This window comes from Aedes albopictus, chromosome 3 (assembly GCF_035046485.1).
Source record: "Aedes albopictus strain Foshan chromosome 3, AalbF5, whole genome shotgun sequence".
In the NCBI taxonomy this organism is placed as follows: Eukaryota; Metazoa; Arthropoda; class Insecta; order Diptera; family Culicidae; genus Aedes; species Aedes albopictus.
In genome coordinates, this window is record NC_085138.1 from 81749541 (window position 1) to 81772239 (window position 22699).

A 22699-nucleotide genomic window follows, 5' to 3' on the forward strand; every position below is an offset into this window, starting at 1 on the left:
AAGTCAGAGAGGGAGGAAAAGGGATATACAAATAGATAAAAGTAGAGTAGGTTACAAAAAAAGCTAAATATGGAGAGAAAGAATATAAGTAATCCTTTAAAAGTTATAAGAAATGTATTATCCTTTTTTATTATTATTTTGGGTTCTAATCACGATATAGGCTCCTACTGCATACGGTTCCAGGTTTCCTCCAGAAGTTCTTTCCGGGATTGCTTATGAAGTTCCTTCCAGGCATTCCTTCAGAAATTTCAGGAATCCTTTTTTTGGTTTCATCCAGGAAAAACTTCTTGAGGGATTCATCTTAGAACTTATTCCGGAATTCTTTTAGGAACTGCTTCCATGATAACTTAGGGAACGCCTTCTGTGGTTCTTCCTTAGTTCTTCATTTTTTTATGCAATTCCTCCAGCAGTTTTGTATAAATTTCTTCCTTCAAAAGCTCCTTCTGAGATTACAATTCTCCAGGAATGCCTTCTGTGAGCATGAGAATGAGCATGATCATAGATAACCGCACAATTCGTAGTTTCTACTTCGTGATTGACTAGATCAATCGAAATTGCACAAAGAACCAATGAATAGGGCTTGGGACTAGCTTACCATTCTCAAAGCACACAGTTTAAGAGCTCTCAACTTTAGTAAGGTCAATAACGGCGCCTTCTACGTCCTTACGGTCATCGAGGATGGGAGGGAATGTGAGCGAGACAAACGTTGTTATAGAGACCGCGAACCACTGCATCTCCACGTTTGTCTCAGGAAGGAATGTTTGTTAGTATGGTAGTGTACATTGTCAATCTGGGAGTCACCTGTGGTTAGTGTGGATCAATAAACACTAACTTTCGCGCTCAATCGACCACTTCACTATACGAAAACATATCTAATAAATAGAATCCTGACGCGCGTCTCCACTTCATTAGGGAGCAGAAACTTTAAGCCCGTTCGACGCAGGAATGAACTGAACGCAACGAAGGACACATCAATAAATCAAACCATAAGCATTCACAACATGGAACAATACAATACTAAACCCTAAACACCCGCGCATCTATTGTTTTCGTTTTCGCGCGAGACAATCTCTAGGAATTCCTTCTGGGAATCCCGAAAAAAATACTTCTGAAGACATTTCAAAAGTAATCTCATTCCCTTAACGAACCTTAAAACAAATCTCAGAAGGAATTTCTTGAAGGAATCACAAAAATTATTCCTGGAGGATTCCTGGTTTTCTGGATGTATCCCAGATGGAATCTCTTTAGGAATCTAAGGAAAAAAAAACTCCTGGATGAGGCACAGAGGGAACTTCTGCAGGAATCCTGGATAGACCACTTGGAAAAAAATATCAACTGAATCTCCCATATTGGATTTCTCCAGTCACTCCGGAATCTCAGAAGAAGCTCCTTAAAAATCCCAGAGGTTTCTTGAAGAAATCCTAAACGGAAGAAGTGTATTTCGGAAGGGGTTTCTGGAGCAATATCGGAAGAAATCATGGTAGAAATTTCCAAAAGGAGAAATCTTCTAAAATTTTGAAACTCTATTTTTTTTTTCAAAAAATCCTGTAACGATGATTTCCTCAGAGATGTTCCAGTGCCACATGTTTTTCTGGAATTCTCAGAGAAACTACCTCAATAACATCATCATGATTCAAGCAAAAGTGTCATTCTCGACATAAAATTACGCTAATTTTTATTGCTTGACTTCGGTAGAACCTACAGTTTATATCAAAGGGTACAATTTAAAACAAACATTGTATGCAGCTGAAAAATATTGTACTCGGATGCCACTTGAAAATGAACATAATTACTTAAATATGTAAAATAATTCAATAACAATCCTGTGAGCAACGTCCCTTGACAGGCACATTTATCGCACGAAGGCACCTACCACCCGCAAATTGCCCGGTTCATTGGCTGCAAAATACCTACCTTCCTCTCATTCGAATCGCCACAATAACAACAATCACAAACAATCATGGCGGGCGATGCGTTTCTGATGGAATCGCCAGCTGATATAATCCGTCGCAAAGCGGCGCAATGAACCGTAATCAAGCCGGATAAATTGGCATTGATGGTACTTTGCGCGCATAATAAAATGTGTCTCTCGGTTCGTTTGGTCTCCCGGCGACACACGCGATTCAAGCTCCCATTCATTCATGGAATTGGCCGACGGCCACCCCCCCCCCTCCCCCCACATTGAACGGGAGCAGCAGTGGGTGGAATACCCACTGGGAAATTGCCATTATCGGTGCACCCGTATGCAACCATCGCTCTGCTAGCTCCCACCCACTGTGTGCTGTTGCTGTTGCTAGTGCTGCAATCTCTAGGACTGTTTTGTTGTGCGTGGTTGAACACCAGGGGAACACCAATAATGCACAATGTTGCAACAAATATGCAAATATGTGTATAACCTTGGAGAGAGTGAGGTAAATTGTTCTCTCGGAGGAAAAGGATCGGGTTTAGCCTTGAACTACACCCTTGATTGGAATCTGTTTTTGGATTATAGAAAAAGAAGTGTTGATGAACTTCTATTTTTAGACGAAAATCGCGTTTGCCATGAGTAATTCTCGCTGAGATCAGCCCACTATTTACACCTTGTTTTCAAAACGTTTAAGGTGGCGATTTTCTGAAAGTCCTCCCCAAAAAAGTAAGGAAAATGCATTTGGTTACTCAAATTGATGGACCCCCCGTCAGTTAGAGCCACAACAATTTTTGCAAACCCCTCGATTTTGGTCAAATGGTGGCTCATTTAAACCGTTATAACTCGAAAGTTTCTCCATAAACCACCTCAAAACGAAATGTTGTTGAAAAGAGGGAAGATAGAGCTACTTTTTACAGTTATAAAAAGTTGGGTCGGCCATATTGATTTTGGCCGCCATCTTGGATTTTTATACGAAAACTTTTTTTTTCACCATTCACCATTTCACCATTGGCAACCACCGATTTTCAAAATTTTTGTTTCAATTGAAAACTGAGATATTTATACGTAACATATCAAAAAATTAGGGATGTCTATTTTTCCTATCATAAGTTATCTGCAGTTTTGTAAATCAAGCCACGTTTCCATACATTTCCATGCGCACCGGCAACGACATGCAACCAGAGTTTACGCCTGCATGTATACACAAAAGCGCCTGCCGCAAAATTTGGGTAAATCGGAGGTTTGTTTCCGTTATTGACTTTTTCTCAATGATGGGGGCATTGCTTTTAAAACTTGTTTAGTGTTTTGAAAACTTTAAACCTACAGCTTTCCATAAGTGGGTTCAGATTTCAAATTCGTGTTCGTCAACACTCCGAAATAACGCTGCATATATGTAAACGGCCGGCACCGGGTCCAGTGCGCAAAAGTGGCATGATTTTCAAAATGGCAGATAACTTTTGAAAGAAGAAAAAGACATCTCTAATTTTTTTAATATGTTATGTATAAATGTCTCAGCTTTCAATTGATGCGAAAAATTGATAAGCGGTGGATGCCATCATGGTAAAAAAAAAGTTTTGGAATTAAAGGCCAAGATGGCGGCCGAAATCAATATGGCCAACCAAACTTTTTAAAATTGTAAAAAGTGACTATCTTTCTTCTTTTCAACAACAATTCCTTTAGAGGAGGTTTCTGGAGAATTCCTTTAGAAATCTCACCCAGGATTGTTTCAGAAATGCCTCTGAGAAGAAATCTCTCATATCGCTTAGAAAATTTACCATTGATTTCTTCCAAAAATAATTCCATGTTCACCAAAGATTTCTCCATACATTTCTGCTGGAGTCCCTCTATAAAACCACGAGTTTTCCCATAAACTCCTCCAGAAAATCATGAACTTGGATTTTTTTTCATAAATTTCCCCAGGTATTCCGTTAGAAAATCCGCCATTAATTTCATCCAAAATTTCTCCAAAGGTTTTTTTTTTAAAGCTTTACATGGATTTCTTCAGAAATTCCTCCAGGGATTTCTTCGTAAAACCTTCTGGGGATTTTTAGAATATCCTCCAGAGAATCCTCAGTTTTTTTTTATCAGGAATTACTCCACGAATTCTTACAGGCAATTCTTCACAGACTGTTTTAGGATTTCCAGGAATTGAAAATTCTTGCTGAAATGTTTGCCGGGTTTTCATCAGGTATTCCTCCGAATATTCCTGCAGGAACTCCTCCAGAGTTTCAGAAGTTCATTCAGTGATTCCAGCAGGAATTCTTCTGGAGATTCCAACAAAAAACTTATAAAGCGAGTTCTACAGGATTTTTTCCCGGCATTCTTCCATGTCCATGGTGCGTCTAATGATTACTGAAAATCCACTTTTTTCTGGGAAATATTTTGATTAAACTTCAGAGGAACCCATTGGTAAATTTATTTGATAAAGCAAATTTAAATTTAAATAACAATAAAGATAAATTCGAAATTAAAGAGGTTGTTTCAAACTCCTAAAGAAATACACAACTGAAAAATACTCTAAGAAAAAAGAAAAATTCGGGGAAAATCTGTTTCTTCGGAACACCAAAATCCAACCTTTAAAGAAAGAGTACCTTTTTTTGAGCCACTATGGTTTTGCCTTTTTCGCACACCAAGGTGTACCGAAAGGCTATATGTTCACCCCAAAATGAAATTTCGATAGAGCCCCCAGAGGGGCAAGTTTCATATACCAATCGACTCAGCTCGACGAGTTGAGATGATGTCTGTGTGTGTGTATGTGTACAAAAAAAGGTCACCTCACTTTTAGATAGTAAATATCAACCGATTTTAACGATCGACGGCTCATTCGACGCGGAATCTGGTCCCATTGTTTCCTATTGCAAATGGTAAGGATCGGTCCAGCCGTTCCGGAGTTATGGCCATTTAGGTGTTCCGGAACCGGTACCCCTGGAAGTAGCCAGACATGAAAATGCACCATACCCATGCATGCGACCCATCAAACCACGGCATTTACGATTATCTGATGAACGGTAAGCAGGAAAATAGTCTCAGACCATATCTGAACCGGTAGTGTTCCAGAACCGGTTCTGGGTGTCCCGCCGGAAGTGGCCAAATATCAAATTGAACATAACTCATGCATGCGACACATCAAACAGCGGATTGTTCGATAATCCGATGAACGGTTAGCAGGAAAATAGTATCAGACCACATCTGAACCGGTAGTGTTCCGGAACCGGTTCCGGATGTCCCACCGGAAGTGGCCAAATATAAAAGAGTACCAAACCCATGCATGCGACACATCAAACAGCGGCATTTGCGATAACCTGATGAACGGTTAGCAGGAAAACAATATCAGACCATATCTGAACCAGTAGTGTTCCGGAACCGGTTCCGGGGGTCCTGACGGATGTGGCCAAATATAAAAGAGTACCAAGCCCATGCATGCGATACAACAAATAACGGCTTTTCTGATAACCTGATGACTGATTATCAAATAAATAGGTTAGGACCACATTAGAGACAGCCGGTTGTATTCCGGAACCAGTTCCGGGTGTCTCGCCGGAAATGGCCAAATATAAAAGTGAACCAAACCTATGCGTGCGACACATCAAACAGCGGCATTTCCGATAACCTGATGAACGGTAAGCAGGAAAACAGTATCAGACCATATCTGAACCGGTAGTGTTCCGGAACCGGTTCCGGATGTTCCGCCGGATGTAGCCAAATATAAACGAGTACCAAACCGATGTATGCGACACATCAAAGAGAGACATTTTCGATAATCTTACGAACGGTAAGCAGGAAAACAGAATCGAACCATATCTGAACCGGTAGTGTTCCGGAACCGGTTCCGGATGTCCCACCGGAAGTGGCCAAATATAAAAGAGTACTAAACCCATGCATGCGACACATCAAACAGCTGCATTTTCAATATTGATGAACGGTTAGCAGGAAAACAGTATCAGAACATATCTGAACCGGTAGTTGTCCGTAACCGATCCGAAATCAACGCTTGAGACCAGAAGCTCCACGATGTCGGCCCAAAATTCAAGATGGCAGCCAAATGTTCAAGGTGGCGGCTCAAAATTCAAGATGGCGGCTGTTTACTAGAGATTTTGGCTCTTAAAGCATGCTATATGGAAATATTTAATATGGGGAAGATGTCTGGACTCCTAAAATGGCGACTAGAATATCCAATATGGCGGTCTGAAATCCAAGATGGTGACTTAAAATTCAAGATCGCGTCTGTTTAAAGAAGTTTAAGGCTCCATGGTTTTAGGAAGATGTCGGAGTAACGGTGCGTTACGGTGTAAGATCTACCATATCAAGTTTTGATCTTGCTATTTTCCAGCCTGGTTTATTTAAATGCAGGAACATTCCAGTATCAAGATTTGGTGAACTTTTTTACACTATTTATCAATTTATTGTATAACTCTATTCATTTTTCCCTGCTAATATACCGTTTGTTTCAGAGGGATGAAGGTATATTTAACTTATATATAAATAACAATTTACAAAAATATAACAGTGGAGAACGTATCACAATTTAGAACTATTTTCTATTTCAGATTTGCAAGCAGGCAACCAGCGATCAAAATGGTGAAGTATTTCTTTCTTTAGAAAGGTCAAGATTACCGTACGATTCAGTGACAAGTAGACCACGTTTTCCGCGTCGATTTATTCGTGTCGAGTACCATAATTTTGTTTTTTTTTGTTCATCACATCTGCGAACATTCGCGGTTAATAAATATGTGCAACGATTTTTTTATCCGTAATCTTATTAACACGGAAACGCGAAAAAAATTTAATACAAGAACATAGGTGAAACTCAAGAGCAACGATTTTGGTCATTTAGTTGTCCAGTTTTCTCGTAAAGCTACGGCGCGGGTTTCGGTTTTTCAGCATTGTTTTGTGACTCAGAAACGATAAGCTTGGAACGTGTGTTATTACGAGTTGATCCGACATAAGCGTGGTTTAAAAATTATTCACACCAGGTATAAAATTTAATTTAATACATAAAAATACAATAAAATTATTGTATTCTTCCGACAGCCGGCTGGCGGAAGACCGAATCATATCAAGGGTTGCATAGCTCACATCACTTACCAATGTGAATCCAGATCTATGTAACTTTCTATCCCTTCCCTTCCCTTGTCTCTAGTAGCAACGGATGTCACACTAACATTCCTTCCCTTCCCCGATGACCGTAAGGACGTGGCCGGCGCCGGTACTGACAATGAAAAGTTTTGAACCTGCTCATGCTCATGCTTCATGGTTTTAGGAAGATGTCCGGAGTCAAAAAATGTCGACCAAAATTTACAAGATGGCGATCTAAAATCAATGATGGCGGCTTCAGTTTCAAGATGGCGGCTGATTGATGGAGATTTAGGCTCTAACGGCTGTTTAATGAAGCTTTCGGCTCTAAAACCATGCAATATTGGTATATTTGGTATGGGGAAGACTTTCAGACTCCAAAATGGCGATCAGGATATCCAAAATGGCGATCTAAAATTTAAGATGGCGGCTCCGAATTCAATATCGCGGCTGTTCAATGGAGTTTTGGGGCCTGAAACAATGCATTATTGGTATATTTGGTATGAGGATGATGTCTGGATTCCGAAAATGGCGACCAGAACATCCAAGATGGTAATCTTTAATCCTAAATGGCGGCTTCAAATTCAAGATAGCGTCTTTTTCTTAAGAGTTTGAGGCTCAAACATTAAAAGCCAGATAAACGATATGATTTCTGGTATCATGATATGGATTTCTGTTAATTGTATGAAAGTGCGATATACATAAACATTTCGCTTGAGTTTTATTGAAATGGGGTTTTGAAGGCACGAGAAAGGCGCCATCACCGCTAGGTGGATTAATTAGGTTTTTTTTTTAGATTTTTAGAACTTTATATTGGTAGCTAAAATCAATTTCAGACATTTTTTGAAATCACCTTTTGACAGCTGGGCAACTGGTTGACAGCTCCGCCTCTTACAAAATGCAACGAGGGGTGATTCGACAAATCGAGCCCATACAAACTTCGAACTGATCTTTAAATAGGTTCCCGGGCACCAAAATTCATGAAAATTTGGATTTTGGCTCAGTTTGACATGCAGATTCAGGAGTCATCTAAACATCGCTAAAGAAGCCAATTGTCGTGGGGCGCCAATCTGAATGCTTGCCAAGGGCGCCATGGGACTACGCTATGGTTCTGGCTAGTTGCACATAGCTATTTCATTTATTACGCCATTATTACAACCTTATATCCTAAGATTTGTTCCGATCTGAAAGTGCATTTCATTCCGACCTACTCCTTTCACTTAACTGCTCGTTATAGTCCACTAGTCTGTCATAGATGGGTGTGCGGTGCGTGCGTGTCTGTCTGCTTGGGCCGAGGGCCGAGGAGCCTATTATGCGATATTTGATGATGATGTTGTTGCCTCGCCGCCGATGGTGATGACTACTATTATAGTAGTGAAGATGATGATGACGGCGCTGTTTTGTGTTGTTGATGTTGTTTGTGTTTTGTTGTCGGGCATAAAATGAGCTGGTAATTTGATGTCGTCAGGAAAATGAGACATGTATTCAATATCGGTTGTTCCGAACATCGTCGTGTGGGGGTGATTTTTAATGAAAGGGATTTTAATGAGAGGAAAAGCTTTCCAATGTCCGATGAATTGATGGATTGAAGCAGTCGATGTTGTCAGGTGCCTTTTCACATGCATGCAAAAATTGAAGGACCCGACTCATATAGCTAGGTGAAGGTGACGGGTTCCATTCCCGGTCAGCCCAGGAACTCTTCTAATGACAATTTTCTTGATTTGCTTGAGCATAGAGTATCTTCGTGACTGCTTAACGATAGACACATGCTTAATGGTCATTTGCAATTTTAATTTCAAATAATTTCGAAATAGGGTCACGGAACCATTAGTAAACATATATTCCCATCCATCATATTCGAAAATAAGTCTATTACGGCACCAAATAATTCCGTTATTTTGGTGCTCACTTCTAACAAAAATTACATAAACAAGAAACAAAATAAACAATGTTTTAATCCTGTGTTATGAGCAGGATGAAAATGGGAGCAAATATGCTGAGTAAGGAAACCGATACCCTATTTGAATTAATTCGTTCTTCTGAAAAGTTGTGGAGTCCGTCACAATACACAAACTTTTTGTTAAATCAACTGTAGATCTTGAACATCTTGTCTGTAAAAAAAAAATCAAAATTTAATGTTTCATCTGTTAGCATGGTGCTTTATGCTTTTGCAATATGCTTTTGAAGTCAAACTTTTGAGCATGTTGACAAAACCGTACAAATTATTGAGAGCAGCTCATCTGAAAAGGTTTAAAATCATCTCACCAGGATTTATTCAGCAATTTTTCCACAATTTCCATCAGGGATTCAGAAATTTCATCAGGATTCCCTCAGAATACCTACGAGAATCTTCAAGTTATTGAAATTATTGAAATTCCACCAAGAAGTTCATCAACAATTCCTCCCTGATTTTTTCATAAATTAATACAGGGATTCTTTTAGTAATTCCTCCCAAGGTCCCTCCAGTACTTCATTTAGGAAGTCCACTTGTAATTCCTCCGGAAACCCGTCCAGGAATTATTTTCGATTGCTTTAGGAATTCCACCATCCACCATCGATTATAATTTTTTTAGCAATTCCTCCAGGAATTCTTCGGTGGATTGCTACCGGGATTCCTCCAGGAACTTCTCTTCCTTCAGGAATTTCTTAGGATTTCCAACCATTTTTGTCGAAGATACCATGTTTTCATAGACAACCAGACGTAACACAGACATTTGACAGTTTGTCAACCGACCATCCGTGGCGCTCGCATCGATTTTGTTCGAGTTTGACGTTTGCCCAATATCGCCATCTAGTTGCTGGTTGGCCAAATTCAGTCCTTTTAGCATTGGGCAAACATGTTTCCGTGACTATGATTTAAATCGAAAAATGTTCGAAGTGTTACGCCTGTTTGTCTGTGATTTTTCTATCTAATTGGGATCCTGAGATATAGGAAAAATTAAACTCTCTTGCTCACCAGCGTCACCTAGTGGTGAAATTCAAAAGCAATTTCTACATTATATGTAAACCTTGACCTACTTAACAAGCTGACCGAATATACTGTCTTCATAAAATTTAAACATTCATTAATACTGATCCATTCTTTTGATGGGTTTTAGAAACCCATATCCTATAATGTGTCATTCAGATACATACTGTAGATTCCATATACTTGACAAGGTGCAAACAAGTATAATCAAATGATCTGTCAACCCCAAGTAACCTTTACAAGTGCAATCAAAGCTGATTTAATGTAGGAAATGTACCTCAAAGTTTTTTTTTCTTTTTTTGTAGAACCGTAATTTTGGACCTCTAGATTCAGAATATGTGCATCTTGAGTTTTATCCCACACATTTTATATGGGATGAAATTGATCTCAAAATGACTTTTCGACATTTGTATTGAAAAATCATAAACATCAAAAACCCAACATGAATTATTTTTAGCCCTACAGATTCCGAAACTAGAGGTCCAAACCTATGATCCTTAGGAAATAACATTTGGGGTACATTCACTTTTATACAGCGTTAGCGCGGTGCAGTCCAGAAAGGTTAAAAGAACTTTAAATGCTCATGTAAAGTAATGATTGCTTTATATACACCACAAATCTGCACACAATACAGCTGCAAATCCATGATTATTTGGGATTCGTAAAGCCAAACGAGAATAACGGCACTATTCCGGTAACGACGACGATGAGGCGTTGTGTGACGTCATAGTCTATTAGTACATTCTAAGTTCACTGCAAACACTCTTTAACATTTAGGTACTGTAATGCAGAGGTTCCCAAACTTTTTGCTATCGCGGCGCCCTTTGAAATTTCCAAAAAATGTCGCGGCGCACCAAAGATTTTAAAAGGGGTTTTTTTTTTAATTAAAAACAGCTTTCACTTTAAAATGTCAAAGGCAAAATCGTGAAACACTTGAGGCTTTCCACGGACCAGCACGAATCCATTTTAATCGATGTTTTTAATTTACTTGATATTTTTGTATACTATTCCTTTTCATGTGAGAAACCATTTTTTCATATCAAAAGTTCATATTTTGTCTCGACTAACTTTCAAATAGGGCCTATGAAAAAATGGAACACAAGCAAATAAAAAATTATAACACGGAAACGGCTTGTTCGATCGGAAAGGTGTCTTCAGCAAAGTTGTAGAATAATATATGGCGGCTCTCAGAAAAATACACATTTAAAAATTTATTTAGTTTTTCTTCTGAAAAAACTGAATTTTGTTACTAAAAATTAAATATCTCAAAAAGTTATTTTTTTACCTTCGTGTTTTTTTGTGAGAATAAAGTTCATTCTGTTAGCTATCATCTGTAAAATTTTTATAGTGGTAAAAAAATGTACAAAAAAGTTACGGCACTTTGAACATTTTTGGTTGCGTGTTTTTTTAGAGTGCATGACGAATTTCCCGCAAACTAGATTTTGGGGTTGGCAGCACCCTCTCAGATTTCAATGGAATTGTGTAGGTATGAAGACTATGTACTTTAAAGCAACGTTGCATACTTTGTTGTTTTTTTAAAATTTATATACACTAATATTTGAAAAGGGCTTAAGCTTTTGACTTTGTTATTTATACCAATATAACTTAAAAATAACATGACCTGCAAAAAAGTGTGGTATGTGTGACTTTAAGGAATTTGTGTAAACTTTCAAGTAAAAAATTAAAATATTGAAAAAACGATCACGCTAAAAAAAGTTAAAAAATAAATTGAAGTCAATTTGGAATACATGCCCATTTGCGAAATTAAATTAATCCTATTTCGGAGAACCAAACCCCACACCAACCAATAAGAATAGAATTCAAAATGGATCAAAGTAATTAAATTGCTATTATCTAAATCTAACCCAACACAAAATATTTTTTTTTGAGTCAAACCAATTTTTGGGTATTTTTATACGTGGATTTTCACATATTGATATTGAACATAGCTTTACATGTTTCAATTATAAATCTATCCAATACAAAGAATATACTTAATTTAGGATTCTCTTTTGAACCAGAACACCAGATTTGTTACACAGAAATTCAGAACATCAACCAGAAGTCGAATTTCAACTTAAAAGTTTTCTTATTCATAAGAGAATAAAATAAATACCTACTTTGCATTAGATAGACTTGTGATTTAAACATATGGAGCTATGTTTAATTTAATATCTGTAAAAAACGCCCTGGATAAAATCTTTTGTTTTCTACCGAAGAGAAACACGCAAAATGATGACATGCAGTATTTGTTGTTAGGAACCGTCCATTAAAGACGTAGCATTTTAGAGGAAGTTTATGATATTTCTAGGAGCCTTCTATTAGGTATAGGAGAATATACTTTAAGAGGGGAGGAGCTGTCAAAAATTTTCTACTAATGCTACCGTGATTTCGAATGCAGCGATATGGTCAAACTCAAACATTACAGAATCCTTGAAAAAGGTCCAATAAGGACCGAAACGTCGGGTTAAGAAACCATATAGTTCTTTTTGATTGACCAAATTAGACTGAATTGCCAATTATAGATATCATCCAACGTACAGTCGATCACCCAAAGAAAGTCAAACTCAAAGCAATAAACAAGTACGACCATGATTCTCATCAGTCAACGAGATTGAAACTTTTACTACAAATCATTTTATTGCAATAGGTAAATATCATTTAAAATAAAAAATCAATAATTTTGCTTTCGGGATGAAATTGATCAGTAAATGAAATACCTTTGCATGTGCCAAAAATATGTTTTGCACCTGAATTAACAACCCCAGAATGCGAAATGCTGCGCAAAAGTTTAACGAGTTTTCTCAATTCATGAAATCACGTTTTCATGAAATTTATTAAATTTAAAACTTGAATAACTAAATCAAGTTTTAAATTTAATAAATTTCATGAAAACGCCTTAAAGTATGCACTTTTCATACTGAAAAAGTGATTACTTCCGAAAAGTGCAATTTTATGTATAAATTTGAATAGGGTCTTGTACCATTTGGGCAGGTGTACCTATTTCGGGCACTTTCCGCTATAACTAAGTCAATTTCAAACCGATTGATTTGAATTCTTGCATAGAGTTAGGCACGTACAGAATCTAACTCTGTACAAAAATTCAAATCAATCGGTTTGAAATTGACTTAGTTATAGCGGCAAGTGCCCGAAATAGGTACACCTGCCCAAATGGTACAAGACCCTATATATAAAATTTTTGATTATGAAATCGTGTTTAGCAAATACTTGGCAGCTAAAAGCATCCATTCGAATATTCATTACATGTGCGATACAGCCACGGTAACAAAAGTTTGAAAGGGTATTTGAGGTTCGCCAAACACGCAATTACGGAAAATATTGAATTTAATACAGAAATATGTGACTAATTGACTGTAAAACATGTAACTCATCATTCAATAATCCTTTAGCCGGATGATGGTCATTTTCTACAAATTGTTTTAAGTTTAAAGCAATATTTTTAACAAATGAACATGACCCTCACGTCGATCAATTTCACCCCACTGATCAGTTTCACCCGAAATCACGGTACCTCAGAAATGCTTTTCTTCAAAAGTGCGCATCTTGCGATATATGGCAAAATTTTCAATAATTACAAAAATGTCATGTTTTGCAAATTGAAATAATTTTTCTTATTTGCATTTTTTTTACTTTTAAAGCGTATTGACATTTTTCAATGTTATGAAAGTTCACATGATTATCTAAAAGTCACCCATACATAACTTTTTTGTAGGTAATGTCATTTTTAAGTTATATTGAGTAAAAAACGGTCAAATACTTTAGACCTTTTCAAATACTAGTCTAGGTAAATAAAAAAAAACAACGTATGCAATCTTGCTTTAAAATACGTCTTTAAAGCTAAGAAATTCCATCGGATTCTGAGATAGTTTTGCCAAACCCCTACGGCGAGTTTGCGTGAACTCGTCATACACTCTAAAAAACACACAACCGAAAATGTTCAAAGTGCCATAACTTTTTTGTACATTTTTTTACCATTATGAAATTTCTACAGATGGTAGCTAACAGAATGAACTTTATTCTCACAAAATATCACGAAGGTAAAAAACTAACTTTTTGAGATATTTAATTTTTAGTAACAAAATTCAGTTTTTTTAGAAGAAAAACTAAATAAATTTTTCAATGTGTATTTTTCTGAGAGCCACCATTTATTAATCTACAACTTCGCCGAAGACAGTTTTCCGATCAAACAAGCAGTTTCAGAGATATGATTTTTCATTTGCATGTGTTCCATTTTTTCATAGGCCCTATTTGAAAGTTAGTCGAGACTCAATAAAAAGTTTTAATATGAAAAAATAGTTATTTATATTTATTAGAACAGCTGTGCAAAATTTTATGCAAATCAAAAATGCAAAATTAAAAAAAATGGATTTTTTTCGTGCTGCTTCGTGGAAAGCCTCACTTCTTTTATGTACCATGTTTTCATAGAATTCAGAAAAAAATTGTAAAACTATTTTTTTAAATAAATTCCTTAAAGATAATTTTAATATGTTTGTAAGATTTTAAAAATCATGTTAATTTCATCATAGAAGCTTTACAAAAGAGAAAAAAAAAACTCAGATGTACAGGTAAAACAAACTGCTGGTTTTTATTAATTCAGCCAAAAATTCTAAAGCGTTTGCAATAATTAAAGAATTCTAATTGAAATAAAATGACTTCACAGAACTTGACTAAAGCTTCAATTTTTACGGAAATTGCAAAGCAACACTTTCAAACACTTTTATTTATTTTGGAAAATTTAGACACATGAAGAGATTGCAAAGAACCTGTCAGGTGGGCTTTGATTGAACTATTTATTTTCATAAATTTCGACTTAAACTCCAGCCTCAAGGAGTGGCCATATATAACTCCAGTGATGAAACCGAGCATGGCAAACTTATTTAAAGTTCAGTGAGGTTGTGGCAGTACTGATGAAACAGTCCGGTTCAAAATGGTTAAAACTAGCTCTTCACAATGTCACAACGGCAAACCTGCATGCCGCTTCAGAAAAGAACGCAAATAAGGTTCTTGAAATAAAAACTATGAACAAGTTATAGTAAAATCAAAAGCTAAGCTGAAGCTTATAAGGTCCAAAAATAATTTCAATAACTTAAAATTTAAACATTTTAAAATTTGGTGTCAATTGATATGTTTAAAAAAGATAGGTACTAGAAATCCTGTGGAACAAACGAAGACTCAGGGAAAGATTAAAAAAAATGAAGCGACACTAGTTTTACTAAACAAAACAAAATTAAAGGTGTTCCGCAATACAAATAAAGAGTTTGCTTTTGTTTGATTCGTCACAACTCAAAAGCCTGCGGCGCACCTGGGAAAGGATCACGGCGCACCAGGGCGCCGCGGCGCACAGTTTGGGAAGCACTGCTGTAATGAATAATATTTCATGTAGGTAGATATCCTATGCACACAACCATTAGGTAGACACTACAGGTGTATGGAGGTTTTTATACCAATTCACATACTTGATTCCGTTTGTTAAAAACACGTTTCGCTAAGAAATCCAAAGCCAGATTTAGGTTCCACTTTGGTTGATCTACTGATCATAAACAGCTATTTATTGAAAAGTAGCTAAAAGGCAGCTGTAGAAAATATCCCCAAAACATAGCACCAGGGAACACTTATTTCCGGGTTCAAGCATGAACTTCCGGTTTGACAACTGCCTTTGCATGAAGTACAACTCTTCCCATCGATCATAGTGAAAACCACTTATTTTTATATGTTCCTGGTAGTTCCTGAGTATCAGCCGGTTGTGTGGGTTAATGGCTGTGAGTTGCGTAAAATGAATGAAATTCGATCCACAGCCTAGTGAGAAGGCATTTGTTTCAAAAACAATTTCGCCTTTTTGAAACAATGGTGCCGGAAAGTGCAAGATTGCTTACTAGCGCCACCTAATCCTGAAATATAGCTTTTTCTTCTTCTTCTTTATGACTCTACGTCATCTCTGGGACTTGGCCTGCCTCGCTTCAACTTAGTGTTCTTTAAGCACTTCCACAGTTATTAATTGAAGGGCTTTCTTTGCCTGCCATTGCATGAATTTGTATATTGTGAGACAAGTACAATGATACGCTATTCCCAGGCAGTCGAGAAAATTTTCCCGACCGGAACGGGAATCGAACCTGCCGTTTCCGGATTGGCGATCCATAGCCTTAACCACTAGGCTAACTGGAGACTCTCCTGAAATATAGCGTAATTCTCCAATTGTCGAACAGAGGGTTCCAGATGAGTTACGGGGGGGTTTCAGGCGCGTTTTCGAAGTGTTCTTTTGGAATCTAGGAGCATTCCATGGATGTTCCAGTAAGTTTCTGAGGCGTTCCAGGGGTCTCAGAGGTGTTTTAGGACGTTTTAGGAACATTCCAGCATGGTTCAAGGGGTTATATGGACGTTTCAGGCGGGTTTTAGGGATGTTCCAGGAACTTTCAATAGATTTCAGAAGCGTTTCAGAAGCATGAGTGGCATTTTAGGCGGTTTCAAGGCGTTCTAGAGCGTTTCAGGGGTTTTCAACAGATTTTAAGGGTCGTTTTCAGGGATTGCATAGGTGTTCCAGGGAGTTTTAAGGATATTTAATAGGTTTCCATGGAGTTCCAGCCTTTAGTGACACTTCAGCGGCATTCCAGGGTTTAAGAGTTGCTCTAAAAGTGTTCCTGTGGATAACAGGATCGTTGTGTTTCAGTGTGTTTTAGAACGTTCCAAGGGTGTTCCGGGGGTTTCAGGGTTGTCCAGGAGTGTTTCAGCACTCAGAGAGTTTCAGAACAATCAAGGACATTCCAAAGGGTTTTGCCAAGAGCCAAGGAGTGACATTGACTTTCTTAGCAAGCTTATCGCCGATGTGCTGCAAGAGTTTATAATGACAAAAAAAAGATGGAATTAGTCGATTCTAAAGCCTGTGCACATTAGAATCGGTACACTTTCAACCGACTGCCGCTCAAAAATGGTGTCACTTGGAAAAAAAGTGTTTTTATATTTTTAGATGAACTATTGATCTGAATTCGTAAATAGTGCCAGTTTTTTCTGCACACTGAGCAAAAACCAATCATTGTCAGATTCAAGATTTGTGTAGGAATATATAATTACCAAACCCACCAATTACGCAGTATAGAATAGTTGTTGGTATTATCATTGTTGATTAAGGGAGGTAAAATATTTCATGAGTGTTTTCAAATTTCCAATATAGCTATTGTTCCGAAAAGATGCAGCCTAGTGTACCCCTCAATTCAGCAACATGCTCCAACGTCACTATTGTCTGAACGTTGTCTGTCATCGGTTTGAGGATATGACATGCACTGCAAAAACTGCAAATATTTATTCTATGTGAAAATTCACATCGATACAATTGACCTTCCCACACATACATTTTATTACCTAAAATATAATCAACATGTTTGTTGCCCATGCTTTAGATAAGTTTTACAAATAGTTAGTATGTGTTATCACCTATAGCAAAAAAATATGTGTGTACACACATAATAACAATGCATGGCGTCTGTGTCAGTCGTCCGCGATGTGCGAAGTGAAAAAATGGCAACTGAAACGCGTTTACAAAAAAAATGCTGCAGAAGTTGCAGCTCCCAGTGGAGTTATTTTACGTAAATCATAGCGGCCATGTGCACAGGGACATGGAAAAGTTGTCCTCAATCACTTGACATCGAAAAATCATTGGAAACTCGGTAATTTTCAAGTGTTTTCACGGTTTGGAACATCACTCGGAGCTGCAAAGTTGACCGCTTGGTCGTTCTCTGGTGGTTCACATTCAACCAACTTTTCGGTGCAGTACGATGTTTGACTCATTTCAAATGAGCTTTTGGCTTTGTTTTAAAATCAATTCTACAGTTTTATGCGAGGTTTTATGGGATCTAACTTGTAACATTAATCCCCAGTAAAACTTATATTCTCTCATATCAAAACCATTTGAGCACATCTATTGATTATATTTGCCATTCTGTATTGTTTTTATGTGTAATCACACATAAGAACGATAAACACCGAGAAACAGCTCATTATGTGTGTCACACATAAACAGTATTTGTCTAGACACATTGCAAAAATATATGTGTACGAAACATAAAATAAATATTTGCAGTTTTTGCAGTGTGCTTAGGTAGCAATACGGAGGTTGTCAGAATTAGACTGGATGCGTAGTGATTTGCATTTATATAAGCTACGGTAAATTTCTTTATTAAATTGAATTGTTTAATTTCTAAATTACTACTGTGTATTTCTAGTTTTCAATTATATTCAATGAATTCGTATGAGGTAGTTCTGTGGTTAGCTGAATACACTATTGCCGACAAAATGTAAGCTAAACGAATTGTAAACCCTGTTATTAACCCTACTTTCAAATAAACATTATTTCAGCTTCGAGCTAACTCACTGCTAAATACGAGTTTTGCTACGCGGATTGTCCGAAAATAGTTTTTTGACCACAGCTATGGTAAGCCTTTGAAGGGTTTTATGGAAAATCAAAGGCTTGCATAGATATTTAAGGTCAAAAAAGTTGTTTTCGCATAAACTTTAGTTCGGCAAATATGCATACGGGAAGGATACTATACGACTAGTATTCTTATACAAGAAACCAATGATTTTATGCAGAACGATATAAATAATCGTGGCTCGTAAGCTGTATGGACTATTGCTGACGAAATTCATTGGATGTATTTTGATGGCGTGAAATATCTAACGATTTGTTTTAATACAACTGAATCTACTCAGAAGTTTTTTATTTGTGATCATAGAATCACATCTATAGTTCAATAATCTATATGGTTTTCAGTGTTTTATCCATGAAAACTATCTTATTTTAGGCTTATTATGAGGAATTAGCCTTATGATGGTAATTTCCGACTACTGTGAGGGAAAACTGTTAATAATTCCAAAAATATTCCAGGTTTCGATATGAATTAAGTTGGGCTATTTGAATTGTTGATCCAAAAAACTATCCCAGGAATAATTTCTTCATGAAAAATTACTTTGAGTAAAATTATGTTTTGAATATAGCGTGAATGGGCAATAAGGATATAAGTTTATTATGGTCTTGTGAACCATATTTGTCAAGAGTTTAATGTCGTAACTTGTTTTTAGCATATCTTTGATGAATATAATTTTGTTTCTTGTGGAAATATCAGCCCGTAAGCTGTGAAATTTGCAAATGTTGACGATCATTTGTTTGTGCAGAATAAAACTGCATGAATTTTACAATCAGGTCAAAATTTTATCTTGAAGAAATGAAAACTGAATTTTTCATATTTTTCCTACAAAATACAATAAATAAGCGTCATTTGCTTCTCACAACATTTTTTTCTAGGTTAAACCGTTTTTGATCTGCAGCCGGTTGAAAGTGTACCGATTCTGAAGTGCGCAGGCTTTATCATTTTCCAGGATTTTTTCAATAAATGGCTGTGTATGTATAAACTAGACTAGACAAGTCAAGGATGTTCCAAAGGGTTTCGATCGTCTTCAAAAGAGTTCCAGAGGCGTTTCAGCGGTGTTCCATGGGGTTTCATGGAATTGCAGGGGTGTTAATGGATTTCAGAAGGTTTCAGACTTTTCAGGGGTTTCTAGGAGGTTTTATGAGTGTTCCAGAGATGGTATTGGGAGCCTCAGAGTGTTGCATGTGCATTCCGGAAGGTTTTAGTGGGTTCCATAGGGCTTTCGGAAGTATGAGGGGCATTTCAGGGGGATTCGGATATGTTCCAGTTGGTTTTCTGGGGAGTTTCAGGGCTACAGTACGCGACAGGAAAACATGCGAAACATGTTTTTTTTTCAACGTGAAACCTTATGTTCGTCCATTTGACGTTAACCAATCTATGTTTCAACATTGCATGATCGCTTACAGGCTAATTTTATAAAAAAAAATATAATTTAGAATGTTTACAAGACTTCGCCTGAAGCTGAAGACAATCAAAATTTTCAAACCGCTGAAAAGTAGACAGGTTGTTAAATTTCATATCTAATAAAACATATTTTTTAATTTTCTTTACAATATCATCATATATATGTGTTTATTTCATCTGGTATGTGGAACTCCATGGCTCTGGATTAGTATGGCCTGGTTTTTAATCGAATTGAAGCTATTTTTTACCCACGGTGTGCCTAAAACCGTTATTAACAAACTAAAATACCCATCTAAGCGGTACCCATCATTCGAAAGATATAGTATCCATGTATCTCTGAAATTTTGGAAATGTTTCATCGAGGGAATTGATAGTTTGAGCGAGTTGAAATTTTAGGGTGATTTTTAATGAAATTATCTTTGAACTTTTAATATTCAATCGTTGTTGTATCACGATCGTGTCCACCAACCTGTCCTTCATAAATTTGGAATGCAACATTTAAATCATATAGTATTCGAGTATTCGAACTGAAAATTTGAGAACATTTTATCTACGAAATCAAAAGTTATCGTGAATTGAATTTATAATCCAAATCCATAGGTTTTTACAGTATTTATAGCAATTAAACAGCTACTATTTACTACAAATAACCAAAACCAATTCAAATGCCCGCTGTTGTAGTCATTCACAGCATTTAACAGCTGGTTTAAAAAAATGATTTAGATGTCTGGAGCGTACGATCTCTCTCTCTCCCATGTTTCTGAAAAATTGCTAGGAACGGTCGAAGTAGCTTGCTGTTCGAACACACCAAGAGATTTTCCAGTATGTATCATCTCAGACCATCAACTGGAACTGCAAAATATGAAACTTTGAGAAATTCGGCAAATTAAGGGTTCCCCATGTCGTTCCAAACCTAAGGACTGTTCATTTTATAAAGAGGACACTTTATTTGTGTGATATCTTTTTTATTTTTCAATAAAATCATTATCGGTTTTTTGCATAAATTTCCATAGCTATTCTACAGTGTAGGAAAAATATAACATCATACAAATTGTCCTTAGTTATGGAACTGAAGCGGTTTTCGTTAAAACTCAATAAAACCCCATTTCTCAAAATTCTACACAACTTTCCACATACATAACTTAAAAATTTTCATGAACTTTTCAATGTGTTGGGATCTAATACTATTCTTCTAAAGGTAGAGTGTAATAGTTGGTCAGTAATAATGCACCAAGCATTATACAGCTTGATATAGTGAGTTACCTTGTTATCAATGAAATTGATAAAAAATACTTATATAAGTCCAGTGATGCAATAACACTACGGAATCAGTTCAAAATTTGTCCAGTATAGAAGAGAATCGCATTCTAAATGATACCGAAGAAAAATATGCTTTAAAGTACATTCTTCATCATAAATTTAATACTTAATGATGGCCATAATGAAAAATTGCATACTTTTTGCTCCATAAATGCAAGTTTTTGATTCTAGAGAAGCTTATTATTATTTATTTTCAGCAAGGTCTGACCCTATGTGATTAAATACCTTATTTGAAAATAACTACATGTTAATTTTTATTTTCGACATCATTGTTAAGTTGTATTTGCAATAGAGTACATCGTTATTTAGAAGAACCTTGAAAGAACGAAGCGGTTTTATCTCCGGTAACTGCAATGAAGCACAGTAACCAAGCCAACATTACTATCAAGAAGCGGTTTTCTGCATTTGAAATTGCATTATTAGTACTTTCGACTAGATCCATTGAAAACATTCAAAATTTAATATTTTAATACATTTTTGTTTAACAAATAAATTTTATTCTGAAAATCGAGTCCAATTTGTAACTTTAATATCTCAGCAACCATTATTCCGATTAGGTTTATATTTTGCCAGAATATGTATCACTCAAACTGCTGCAGCATGGCAACCACTTTTATGCAATTAAAAACGATACACCGATGTTTTACAGAAATTTTGTGTTTATCTTTAGTTTTTGGGAATTGAAAAATTGATCTCTCGAAACACTTTGCCACATTTCTATGAAGTTCAATAATTTTAAACCAATTTTTTTATGGTTATTATCTGCTAATATAATGTACTGAACAACTAACCAAGGATGCTCAAATTTGAACTACGCATTTTCTTTTCATAGCCTTGCAAAGTTGTCCTCTTTATAAAATGAACAGTCCTTAGCCTATAGGTATAGTCTGGATCCAATTTATCTATGAAACACGCTCTGTAGATGTCTTTGTAGAGTTTTAATGCCTGAAATATAATTATTATTAAACCATCATAGTTACTTAAACGCTTACATTTAAAAGATCGTGTAGCTTAGGACCTCCTTCAAGAACCATCAAAGCGTCCATGAAATTGTGACATGCTTTTCCTTTGAAGCCAAACGTTCGTTGCTGATGTCTCACAACAGCCATCATGGAACACAACTGTACCTTTTCAGGACTTGCTTTTTGGCGTCTTTGTACAAAACGTTCTAAGAGTTATGTGCAAAGCAGGTTGGGGAGTGGTAGTCAATATCAACTCCTGATCCATACAAGGAGCTCATTTATACAACAAACATGAAGTTTCTCTTACAAACTTAGATGATTTCGCGTGCAAGAATGATGACAACGCTACTTCACCATGCCGTGAGGCTAATAAAAATCGCCCACCAATTTGTTTTAATTGCTGACTCGCTTCTACACATTACAAAAATGCTGCTTTTCCTTCTCAATTTCTGGTAAGCATTGTTACAGATCCGCTAAACATTCATATACCACGTTGATTGCAAAGTTCGTATCAATTTCCTGAAAGTTTTATATTTAGGTTCCACGTTAAGCAATTCTGAGAATACACTGAGAAATCTTTTGGTGTGTTTAAAGAGCAAGCTACTGAGAGGGTTCCCAGTGATTTTGC

The 22699-nt window shown here is 36.5% G+C and overlaps 2 protein-coding genes across 2 annotated transcripts in view; one reads left to right on the forward strand and one right to left on the reverse strand.

The window, feature by feature from the left end:
- LOC109413884 (large ribosomal subunit protein eL13) overlaps positions 1–22699 on the reverse strand; it is a 258035-nt gene that overhangs the window by 185898 nt on the left and 49438 nt on the right. The gene's annotated exons all lie outside the window — the stretch shown is intronic.
- The window catches only part of LOC109413880 (CLIP domain-containing serine protease B4), a 105151-nt gene that overhangs the window by 35378 nt on the left and 47074 nt on the right, over positions 1–22699 (forward strand). The gene's annotated exons all lie outside the window — the stretch shown is intronic.